This window comes from Metopolophium dirhodum, chromosome 1 (assembly GCF_019925205.1).
Source record: "Metopolophium dirhodum isolate CAU chromosome 1, ASM1992520v1, whole genome shotgun sequence".
NCBI classification, from domain to species: domain Eukaryota; kingdom Metazoa; phylum Arthropoda; class Insecta; order Hemiptera; family Aphididae; genus Metopolophium; species Metopolophium dirhodum.
The window spans coordinates 38,443,403-38,456,779 of NC_083560.1; the positions used below are offsets into that span (position 1 = coordinate 38,443,403).

Genomic DNA, 13,377 nt, shown 5'->3' on the forward strand with positions numbered 1-13,377 from the left:
TGTCTTAAAAGTAATAGGCAAACGAAGTTCAAGTGAACATTTCAGTATTTTAAGCTAATCTAAACTAAATAACTATACTAGAAAATAATATATTCTATTTTTTTGGGTTTTAATTTTAATTTTTTTTTTTATATCTATAATTAAGTGATTAATTTTTAAGTTTAGTACTTTACGTTAATGTAATATAATGTAACCTACAAAATGTATTGATTAAGCTAAGATTATTAAAACTATTACAATGGTTCATTCATGTTTTATGCCTCTGATCGTGGTCTAATAAATACCTTAAGGAAAGACTATATTATACCTTCATGAATACTAGTGAATTCATCTAATAATAATAAATATTTACCTTAATATCAAGGATGAAGCTGAAAGCTTATAAATAATTAACAAACATAATAACATTGAGAATACTATTCAGCATACTAAGCTAACCTACACATTTTGAAAATAATAATAAAAATTAAAACTGAAGTAGATACTATTTTGAAATTTTTTTTTTTATATATTTATACTTTTTTATTTTTTTTAGTACTTTAGTACTGTACACTTATGGGATTTAAGGTTTTCTAATAAAATTATTGATTAAGCTAAGTTTATTAAAACTATGACAGTGATTCAAGCATACTTTATGCCAATGAACTTGTCTTTAAAAATATTATAATGCACTTCCGCTTTCATGAATACTAATCAATTCATTTATACTAATAAATATTTACTTAAATATCAAGGATGTAAGAACTAAACTAGATACAAATAAATACTTTTTGTTTATTATTAACTTTTTTTTATATAACTATGAATTTAATATTTAGTACTTTAAAACTTTACACTAATGTAATTTAATGTTTTTTGGGAAAATTATTGATTAAACTGAGATTATAAAAACTATGACAAATATTCATGCATATTTTGTGCCTCTGATCGTGGTCTAATAAATACCTTAAGGAAAGACTATATTATACCTTCATGAATACTAGTGAATTCCTTTAATACTAATAAATATTTACTTAAATATCAAGGAAGAAGCCGAAAGCTTATAAATAATTAACAAACATTATAACATTGAGAATACTATTCAGCATACTTAGCTAACCTACACATTTTGATATTAATAATTAAAATTAAAAACTGAAGTAGATACTATTTTGAATTTTTTTTTTATATATTTATATTTTTTTATTTTTTTTAGTACTTTAGTACTGTACACTTATGGGATTTAAGGTTTTCTAATAAAATTATTGATTAAGCTAAGTTTATTAAAACTATGACAATGATCCACGCATATTTAAATGCGTTTGAATTTGTCTTAAAAGTAATAGGCAAACGAAGTTCAAGTATACATTTCAGTATTTTAAGCTAATCTAAACTAAATAACTATACTAGATAATAATAAATTAATATTTTTTTGTATTTTAATTTTAATTTTTTTTTTATATATGATCATATTAAATATATGCAAATGTAGTTATAATAAGACAATCATTAACTAACCTAAGATAATTTAAACTACGACAATGATTCAAGCATATATAAATGCGTTTGAATTTGTTTTAAAAGTAATAGGCAAACGAAGTTCAAGTGTACATTTCAGTATTTTAAGCTAATCTAAACTAAATAACTATACTAGAAAATAATATATTAATATTTTTTTGGGTTTTAATTTTAATTTTTTTTTTTATATTTATAATTAAGTAATTAATTTTTAAGTTTAGTACTTTACGTTAATGTAATATAATGTAACCTACAAAATGTATTGATTAAGCTAAGTTTATTAAAACTATGACAGTGATTCATGCATATTTTATGCCAATGAACTTGTCTATAAAAATAATATAATGCACTTATTCTTTCATGAATACTAATTAATTCATTTATACTAATAAATATTTACTCAAATATCAAGGATGTAAGAACTAAACTAGATAAAAATAAATACTTTTTTTTTATTATTAATTTTTTTTTATATAACTATGAATTTAATATTTAGTACTTTAAAACTTTACACTAATGTAATTTAATGTTTTTTGGGAAAATTATTGATTAAGCTGAGATTATAAAAACTATGACAAATATTCATGCATATTTTGTGCCTAAGAAATTTGTCTTAAAAATAATCAGAACATTCTCACCTAATGATGAAATATTTATTAGTATAAAATATTTACTTTCGGGATGTAATAGCATACAAATAATAAACCAATGGCATAAATGCAAAAAACTAAAATATGTTTTATTAAAATTTTATATTTTTCAATTTTTTTATACGTTACCTACATATTTAATCATATTAAATATATGCAAATGTACTTATAATAGGACAATCATTAACTAACCTAAGATAATTTAAACTATGACAATGATCCAAGCATATTTAAATGCGTTTGAATTTGTCTTAAAAATAATAGGCAAACGAAGTTCAAGTATACATTTCAGAATTTTAAGCTAATCTAAACTACATAACTATACTAGATAATAATAAATTAATATTTTTTTGTATTTTAATTTTAATTTTTTTTTTATATATGATCATATTAAATATATGCAAATGTAGTTATAATAAGACAATCATTAACTAACCTAAGATAATTTAAACTACGACAATGATTCAAGCGTATATAAATGCGTTTGAATTTGTCTTAAAAGTAATAGGCAAACGAAGTTCAAGTGAACATTTCAGTATTTTAAGCTAATCTAAACTAAATAACTATACTAGAAAATAATATATTAATATTTTTTTGGGTTTTAATTTTAATTTTTTTTTTTATATCTATAATTAAGTGATTAATTTTTAAGTTTAGTACTTTACGTTAATGTAATATAATGTAACCTACAAAATGTATTGATTAAGCTAAGATTATTAAAACTATTACAATGGTTCATTCATGTTTTATGCCTCTGATCGTGGTCTAATAAATACCTTAAGGAAAGACTATATTATACCTTCATGAATACTAGTGAATTCATCTAATAATAATAAATATTTACCTTAATATCAAGGATGAAGCTGAAAGCTTATAAATAATTAACAAACATAATAACATTTAGAATACTATTCAGCATACTAAGCTAACCTACACATTTTGAAAATAATAATAAAAATTAAAACTGAAGTAGATACTATTTTGAAATTTTTTTTTTTATATATTTATACTTTTTTATTTTTTTTAGTACTTTAGTACTGTACACTTATGGGATTTAAGGTTTTCTAATAAAATTATTGATTAAGCTAAGTTTATTAAAACTATGACAATGATCCACGCATATTTAAATGCGTTTGAATTTGTCTTAAAAGTAATAGGCAAACGAAGTTCAAGTATACATTTCAGTATTTTAAGCTAATCTAAACTAAATAACTATACTAGATAATAATAAATTAATATTTTTTTGTATTTAAATTTTAATTTTTTTTTTATATATGATCATATTAAATATATGCAAATGTAGTTATAATAAGACAATCATTAACTAACCTAAGATAATTTAAACTACGACAATGATTCAAGCATATATAAATGCGTTTGAATTTGTCTTAAAAGTAATAGGCAAACGAAGTTCAAGTGTACATTTCAGTATTTTAAGCTAATCTAAACTAAATAACTATACTAGAAAATAATATATTAATATTTTTTTGGGTTTTAATTTTAATTTTTTTTTTTATATCTATAATTAAGTAATTAATTTTTAAGTTTAGTACTTTACGTTAATGTAATATAATGTAACCTACAAAATGTATTGATTAAGCTAAGATTATTAAAACTATTACAATGATTCATTCATGTTTTATGCCTCTGATCGTGGTCTAATAAATACCTTAAGGAAAGACTATATTATACCTTCATGAATACTAGTGAATTCATCTAATAATAATAAATATTTACCTAAATATCAAGGATGAAACTGAAAGCTTATAAACTTTAAAGAAGTTGTATAGATCTTCATCTTTGTTTTGTGTTTCCCCACTGTCAGAAGATTATCATTATGAATTGCGGCTAACATTGATTGTATGTCAAAGTCTCTCGTATTTTTTTCCACGTTTGCATTGTCTTCATCAACTTCTTTCTCAACAATGTCTGGAGTTTCTTGATCAGCTTCTTCCTGATCAGGCAGTACTGTATCTTCTTCATCATCTTCTTCTTCAGCGGCTGCTTCTTGGGCAGGCTCAGGTTTTATTTTCGATTTGACTTCTTTTACAGTCTTATCTTCCCGAGGGTTTTCAGATCCTTTTCCTTTGCCTGTATTTTCAGTTCTTTCTTCTTGTTCAACATTTCCAGATCCTTTAGTGTGGACATTGTCATTCAACATCATATCGGTGTTAACAGTGCCTTTATTGTTATCCTGTTGATATTTGTCTACGTCCATATGAGGCTCTACTTTATTTTCTTGAGTCTTTGATGGTTTCAGTTTCATAACATTGGTTATAAATGGAATAGAATCTTCCATTTCTCTTTCCTAAAAACAAAATAAAGTAATTAAGACAAGAAGATTTGTTATATAAATATTTAATTTTTCATTTACTCTATTTTAGGTTAAACTCCTACTGTCAGACCACTAGGTACTTTAAAAACATCTTATTCTAGTTGTTCTTCTGCCTTTATGTGCCCATTGACAATCTAAATATAAGTTAAAAGTAATTTTTTTATATAAGAACCTAATAACATGTTGCCTATTTATAATTAGGTTCCATCCTTACCACAATACCCTTAACAATCTGATCAAGAAGTAATATTCCATATTTCTTTTGTATATATTACAACTTTGCTTTTTTAACATGTTTCAGATCTTTTCCCAACATGTCTATATGAGTCAAAAGTAAGGAACAGTTCTTGCACATGTAGTCCGTAGGGGTCACAATATCCACAACTTCATCTACCATAAGCTGAGAATTTTTTTGTGGATATGGTATATTACTATGTGGTGTAATGCTAGAACACACCTGTGTACGTTCACCGTACAATTTTTCATCACAAAGGAAACAGACAACCATCATATCTAGGAAAAAAATGTCATTTTCTAAGTTATAAATAATAACTAACTTGACAATAATTGATAGAATAATAAGAGTATGACTAGAAATATAATATACATTTAACATTTTACTTTATAATACTATAATCTTTATTCACCGACAATGTAATACTTTTTAAATCAACCATCACAGTAATGTACAAACCAAAATGATATAGGTAGCCTAGAAAACAACAATTAGATACCTACTTGAAAAAACTATTAACTAACTATACATACTTGTACAAATTGCTTTTCCGTCAGTCTTATAATCGATGATGTTTCAGTTATAGTAATCAGAGCAGTCTTATCGGATGGCTCGTATTATGTGTACGAATTGAACTATAGGTATTTCGTTTGTCACCTGTCGGACACAGTAGTCAGTCGTGTTTACGAGGAGTCTAATAAACGTTCGTCCAAAAACTACCCAGACATAACTGACCGTGTATTACACGTCACAGATTATAGTGACATTAGAATCGAACCTAAGCCTCAAAATATATTAAATACAACAAAATTAAATACGAGGCCAGCACACACCACGAAGCATAATATATAATAGAAGATATTAGATTCTTCTATTATCTATATGCCGAAGGGTGCTACCGAGTGAATTCAATCCAAGCAAGATGCAAACACCGTAAAAAAATTATTATGTTATTTGAGATGATTAATTACCCAGTTATGACTATTACAACAATATTACAATGTTTATAACAATATAAATATTATACGTTCACGATTTAGAAACGCAACGAACGAAAACCGACAACAAAACACGACGCTGCGACGCCATCAAAAAGACGTGCCAACAGCAACAGCCAGTGGGGCCACACCATAGCGTATGGTTTCCCTCAAACGTGCTAACGTTATCATTTCCGTTAATAATTTTACTAGGTAGATCTAATGGCGGGCAATTTGAACCACAAATACAAATAAATTATTTTTGTGCAGTATTTTTTTTTTTTTTACCATTTGTTTCTAATAATTATATAATATTTAATGAAAAATAAAAACGTCGGCAAGTGGGTGGCGCTATGCTGTACAGTATGTTACAAGTGGGTCACTGTAATGGATTGTGTTACATTTTAATTCAATTATATGATATCAATGTATATGAAAGACGATTCTAAGCGAAAGCAGCCAGTCAGACTATATGATATAACTAATTATATATTTTGATTAAATTAATGTGAATAAGGTAATTTATATATTATAAGTTATAACCTATTTACGGGTAATATTGTTTTAAATTTAAAAAAGCACATACTTAAATTGCCGACAAAAAATAAAAATTGTAATGTTGTAACTTCACTGGTTGCCCCGCGAAGAAAATATTATGGGAGTTTCAGTAAAGTAAAGTTTAGTTTTTTAGCAAAGCTTAATATTTTAGCCCCACCCCCCGAAAAAAAATCCTGGCTCCAGCAATGCTGTATACTATGTTGTGTATTGTATAGCTGATGTACATCATACGTATATCACGTGCATTTTAGAAATTAATTGAATATTCATATTTTATAAGTTTACTATCCAACAAATAACTATGGATTATCGATGAAATTATAATACACATGGGATATTAAAAAATATAAAAATATTAGTAAACAATAAAAAATCGAAAAATGTAGGTTATATATCCATTATTAAGCACGCCGTTGTGAGCAACAGCCTTACGGATTCATATTATATTCATATCGGCATGCCTAGGTGACGGCCTCCGTGATTGCCCGAAGAGAAGTGCCGCCCGAGACCGAGGTTCAAGACGGTGACGGTGCGGGTCGCAACCGACGCCTTAATCCGCTCGGCAACCCATGCCCCTCAATGAAGTTTGTCTCACTAGAAATGAAGCATTTAAATATAACATTTTCTTGGAGTGAAAACAAAGTTCAAATCTTTTTCATGTTTTCTACAGCTGTCTTCGCTAGAATTTTTGAAAAGGCCAAATGTTAATTTTCAAAATTACTTGTGCTTCACGTAATTTTTTTAAACTAATGATGGTTAAAAAAAAAGCAGGTAAGTGGGCGTGGCTCTACTGTACAATAGGTTACAAGTTGGTCACCGCAGTAATAGATGGTGTTAAATTTGAATTCAATGATATAAAACCACTGCATACAAAATACAATTCTGAGCGAAGACGGTTTGTCAGTCTATGATATTACTATTGGTATTATTGATGATACTATTGTAATTTGAAAATGTCATTGTATCTATAAAATTTAATAATAATATAAATACTCTAAAAGTTTCATATATCCACGAATAATAACTTTAAATTACAAGTTAATAACTAAAATCGTTATTCTTGGTTTTAATATGTACCTAATTTCATCCAAATTCGAACTTAAAATGTCTGTAAAAATAACTGTGTTTATATATTTTTTAGATTTTTTGGTTACAGTACGATTTATTTATGAGAATCGTTTTTTTAAATTTTCAATCCTTTGCTGCATATTATACTAAGTGATATAGGTACCCATAACTATATACTTATGGATTACAATATAAATTATATTAGGTACCTAACAATTATTTTAATCTCACTCGAGAAATCTATAAACGGTTCAACATAACGAAATATTTGACTAAAACAATGTATAAAAAATATTCCACGCACCTATAGATATATGTATATTATTCAATATAAATAATAAGTCATTATTCGCGTGTCGCCGGTGGGCAGTCAGAGAATCCCGAACCGTACTCATGCTCTTAAAATGTAAATGTCATATCGCGACAATCCGATCTCTACATCGTTCACATCAATCGTATCTGCTCGTTAGCGGTACATATACATAGGTACCATGTTTGCATATAGCATCTCGCGCAGGAACTACCACAGCAGTGCACCCACAACCGTATGCAATTTAATTTATAAACAACAATAATAATAATAGTGTATAATATTTATTAGAGATGTTCCGGGTACCCGGCCATTACTCGGTACCCGGCGAAATATTACATTTTTACTCGACTCATCCAATGGCAAATATAAACTAACAAAGGTTATTAATCAACTAATTAATTTGGTGTAATCAATTTGTATAAAATTAAATATTACAAATATAAAATAAAACAAGTTAACTATACTATAAATTATTATCTAGCCTTTTTGTTGTTATACAATGCTCAAGGTACTTTTATAATTAAATCGACATTTGCATGAACTCGGAAATTAAAATGAAAACAACTTTGGTACATTATAAAAAGTTGTTTACTTTGTAATTTGTTTATTTATTGTATAATTTATATTTACTGTAATCTAAAATGGCATGGAATATTATAATTTATATGATTGATTATTTTCAGAAAAACGCACATTGCCCAAGGGACATGTTTGTCAGCAGAAGTTTTACATTTTGGCATAACTGGAAGAGTTTATCATTGAATCAATTTCTATTCCTAATCATCATAGTAAGTACATAATATTTATATCAAATAAAGATCATTCTAGTATATAAAGCTCCCACCTCCAAGTAACATGCAACTAGGTAGTGCAACTATTATGCTGTGCTGCATAAGAAGTTGTATTTATAAAGGTGCTTGTTAAATTGATATAACATTATATACCTTAACTTTGTGGCTGCTACTGCACTTAGATAAAGCACTTTTATCTTATGTTGTACCAAAATAACAATATAATTTACAATGCCTACACTTGGTAGTAATACATATTACTCGATCGGACAATACTATCGTGTATAATAAATTGCCCTTAAGTTGAATTTATAATCTAGAAGTCGGATCAGACATCCAGTGCCAATGTTCAACTATTATAGGTACTGTGTTGCGTAAGAAGGACATGGTACCTACAAATGTGCTTATTACATTGATAAAGGTAGTAGGTACAATTATATATAGTCAGTGTTCAAAGTGGGGGGGGTCATAGGGTGGGATGACATCCCTCCACTTTTAATAATTTACATTTACCATCCATCCACTTTTTTTGTCGAAAATAATGTATCCCTCCTTATAATTATATACCAAATATTATCAATGTTTAGTGTTGTTTTTCATAAAATTTTTATTTTTACGATGGTTTTTTGAATTAGTTTAACAATAATACAATGAATAATGATTTTTCTTAATATTATAAATAAGTATTATGACTTTTTTATAAGAAACAAGAACCTAGCTATTTATTTGCTCTTTTAAATTGGGCCTTGTTTAATATGACAATACTAGATCTAATAAATCTAAACGTAATTTCTTACAATTTTATGTTGATAAGATTAAATATTAACTATGATCTAAGACGTTAGGAGTTTGCATGTTTTTCAATTATCATTCAAAACATAAATACGTGGTAGGTATATGAATTTGTTACATATCATAATACTAGAAAATAAATGCAATATTTTTTATTTTGCATATTTAGCTATTTGTTTTCTATATACAAGTGCAAATTTTCTTATATTTTTATTTGAAGCGAATTTTTAACATTTTATTACCTATATTATATTTAATATTAATTTTCAAATTTTAAATTGATTAAATATTATTTGATAATTTATCACAAATTCTATTGGTATTAATTATATTCGAAACATTTTAGTCCCACAATGAATTGTTCATTTGAGCAATAGTTTAATAGGTAATTACCATAAACACAATAACACAATATAAATTTATAAATAAAATGTTTGTTAAAGGCAAACGTTTAAAACGTAAAAAGATCAAGATAGAATAATAGATACATGAAAATGTAAATATTTTTTGTTTTTTATTAAAAAAATGAATATTTTTAATTGCATATAATGCTGTTCAAGCATTTTTGCATATTAATAGAACACGGAAAATTTTTAAAGTATACTGCAAAAGTGCATATATTAATGTTTTTTATAACATTATGTCAATATAATATATTGCCTTACATAAGTAATATTTTTATTCGATTCTAGAGTTCAAAGTTATAACTTTTTTGATTAATTTTACAAAAGTTAATAAATATAATAAATAGAATAAATACAATAAATAAATGTAGCTTATTATAGATAAATGCGAAATATAAACTAATAATATACACCATATAATATAAAAAAATATACAAAACATATAAGTATATAAAAATTAATGTATATGGTGTTTAACTTACCCCCTCCCTCCCCCCACAATCTACATGGTGTACGACTGTTTAAGCCATATCGATATATATATATATGTATAAACTGGATACAATTTGAAAGGTATCCCCAGGACCGTCTCAAGCGAAAATGGTGAACTAAGCAAAATCAAATTTTACTGCCCCTATCAATATAATATTATCAATATTTTGAAATGTATGTCGCCTACCTCTTGAACCGGGCCTCGGCATCCCTCACGTATTTTGAGCCATTTCAACCACTGTATATAGTATGAACCCAAACCTACCCGGCTAACCGTTAGGTACTTTATCTGAATTAAAAAAAAACAATTTAATTAATATTATCTACAGTCGCTAAAACATATGACTAGGAAGATACTATCGTAGGTATAGCATAATAAATATAATATATATATTACATTATACATTATACAATGTACGATATTACCCATTAGTACATTGTATTCAATATTGCAGTTGCAGATGCACGAGGTTCTCGCAGAGACTGATTTGTTGGGAACTACAACCACGAACGGAATAACGACCACAAACGGAACTATGTGCAAGGAGCGATGGACGTGCTCGTCGTGTACGGAAGCAACGATGCCGCTGGTTGGTTGCCGAACACATGTGAGCGGACAATACAGCGGTGAAAATGCAAAGCCAACGATCGTCCTGTTGAAAGTTTTCGGTCAACAATAGAGTCAACGCATTGGATGGCAATCAGATTATAACGGCTACGGTTATGATTGATGACTGGGACATGGGTGGTGGTTTTGTCCATTTGTTAACCAACAGCAGCAATAGTATGTGTTCGATGAAGAGCAACAACAGTTCTCCGGTCCATCTGACATTGGACATCGGTATCGAGTCCGGCGGCACCACTTTTTGGGTGCATGGTCAAAATTTTTCCGGCTTGCAGAAAATTAAGTAATTCATTAAATAAAATTGTTTTTTGTATTCCAAAAATTGTTTATAATGTCGTTTCTAAGTTTACTCCTTATTTTAATAATTTATAAAAAAAAATAGTGGCTTAATTTCTAAAATTTTAATAAATAATACGTATATTATCGCGTACAATAATTGATTAAAACTATAACATTGATTAATTCAGGCATATTTTTAATGATCTTAAATTTGTCTTAAAAATAATCCGAATATTATCTTCTCATCATGAAATAATGACTAGTATTAAATATTTAATTTACAAATCACAAATGTAATAGCTTAGATCAAGAATAGATCGCGAATATCAAACAATAAATTACTTGTATGTAAGTAGAAACTAACTACTGTTAGGTAATTCATTTTTAACATTATTGCATTATGTTAATTTGATTTAAATCATACCTTAGTATTGTATAATTTAAGTTATTCATTAAATAAAATTGTTTATTGTATTCCAAAATCCATCAAACTTTTTAATGTCGTTTTTAACTGTACTCCTTGTCTTAATAATTTATAAAAAAAAAATAGTTGTTTAATTTCTAATATTTTAAATAATAATACAGGCTCCTAATTTATACCACTTAAGAGTTATTAAAAGAAAATATTAGAAAAAACCTTAATAGAATAATAATTTGAAATTATAATTCGACTATCAAAGTATTTAGAACATACTTGACATCTGTAAAGTCGTTTCTTCTGTCGTGGTACCTAAATAAAATTAAATATTTAATATAATTACTTTTATATAAATTAACTGTAATCTACTGGGTGACTAAGAATAGGTTTTTCAGGCTCGCTTTTATTCGTATGAGAGCGCATATAAAATATAAAATTAAAATTTTAATAATAATTTTAAAATAATATTAATTAATGTACTTACCGAACATGACCAAGCTCTTTCGATTGGAATGTACAAGAGCCTTGTATATTTTCATTTTGTTAGTGATTTCTTGTTGATTTGGTTGTGGTTTTTGCTGTTGTTGTTGCTGTTGGTTTTTTTGTTGTTGCTGCTGCTGCTGTTGTGAATTTAAAAATGTTAATGGAGTCTGGACCGGAGTAACTACAGCAGCAGTAGGTAGTTACAGTAGGGGAAACTCCTACGGTCAGACCACTTGGTACTTTACACTGAACTTTTTCTAGTAGTTAATCTGCCTTTAAGTGCCCATTGAGAATCTCAGTAAAAGTTAAAAGTAATTTTTTTATATTACAACCTAATATTATGTAGCTTGTTTTTTATTTGGTTCCATCCTTACCTTAACACCATAACAGTCTGATAAGGAGGCAATATTCCATATTTCTTTTGTATACAATTTTAAAATACTTATAACTTGATTTAAAATTAAAATATAATAAAAATCCCGTATGCGTGTAAGATGGAGACAACATGTGCGTGTACAATGTCCTCTTAATCGAACAAAATTCTAAAAGCCCAGTCTTTTATTCCAGTAAGGGTGCATTCTAGGGTAAAAATTTAGTAGTAATGAATTATTGAAAATTGTCACATGCTTTAGAATTTTAAGAAATTCCAGTTCAATTTTTGATGGACATCAATAACTAGGTACATACTTGAATTTACTACTGATTCAAATTAAATAATTATTAAATAATAATATGTCATTCATAGTGTGCGCAACTCAGCTTCGTCGAGAAAAAAAAACACGCAGGCAATTCAACCTAATTAATATTACGATTTTCGCACAAATTCAAAAACACTTTAATAATTATTGTTCTAGATTTGTAAACCACTGCAGTAAACTGTACTTTAAATGTAAACTTGGATATGATCAGGAAAGCCATCGCTACCATCCTCGGCTGCCGGGCCACGCTAACTGAGGCTGATTGTACATTCACCAAATTCACGTTTTAGACTTTTTTCATCGAAAATCAAGCACTGCAGTAAATATGTTTCAAGAATCAAGGTCAACAATTAAATTAAACTTGAATGAATAATATAAAATCTGTATCTATTAGCTGTATTATTGTTTTATAAAAAATATAAGGTACATAAAAATTCTGATTCGCAGCTGTATATTATCAGGTAGGCAATCTACCTACGGTAGATCGAGAACCCCGTGCTGTTTGTACGTAAGTGTATGATTTAACTCTAAAGTATCAAAGGTATACCAAGTTTGTCGTATTCTACTTATGGTGGATTAATATAATCATTTAATACAAAATCCTAACCTAACCTGTTGCGTCACTGTTGTATTTTTGACATCCAGATTTCCTACTTTGCCGGTGGATTTTCCTAAAACTTTCTTTCATATAAACCTTCTCATATACTCATTCGTTTAAAGAAAAAAATAAGAAGATCTGATAAGTAGTTTCAGAGTTTACCC

General features: G+C 27.4%; 2 pseudogenes; both read right to left on the bottom strand.

Moving 5' to 3' along the window:
• Positions 1-3,880: 3,880 nt before the first annotated feature.
• On the bottom strand, positions 3,881-4,557 carry LOC132937971 (glutamic acid-rich protein-like; annotated as a pseudogene).
• A 196-nt stretch (positions 4,558-4,753) lies between these two features.
• LOC132937978 (uncharacterized) lies at positions 4,754-12,302 on the bottom strand (annotated as a pseudogene).
• Positions 12,303-13,377: the final 1,075 nt, after the last annotated feature.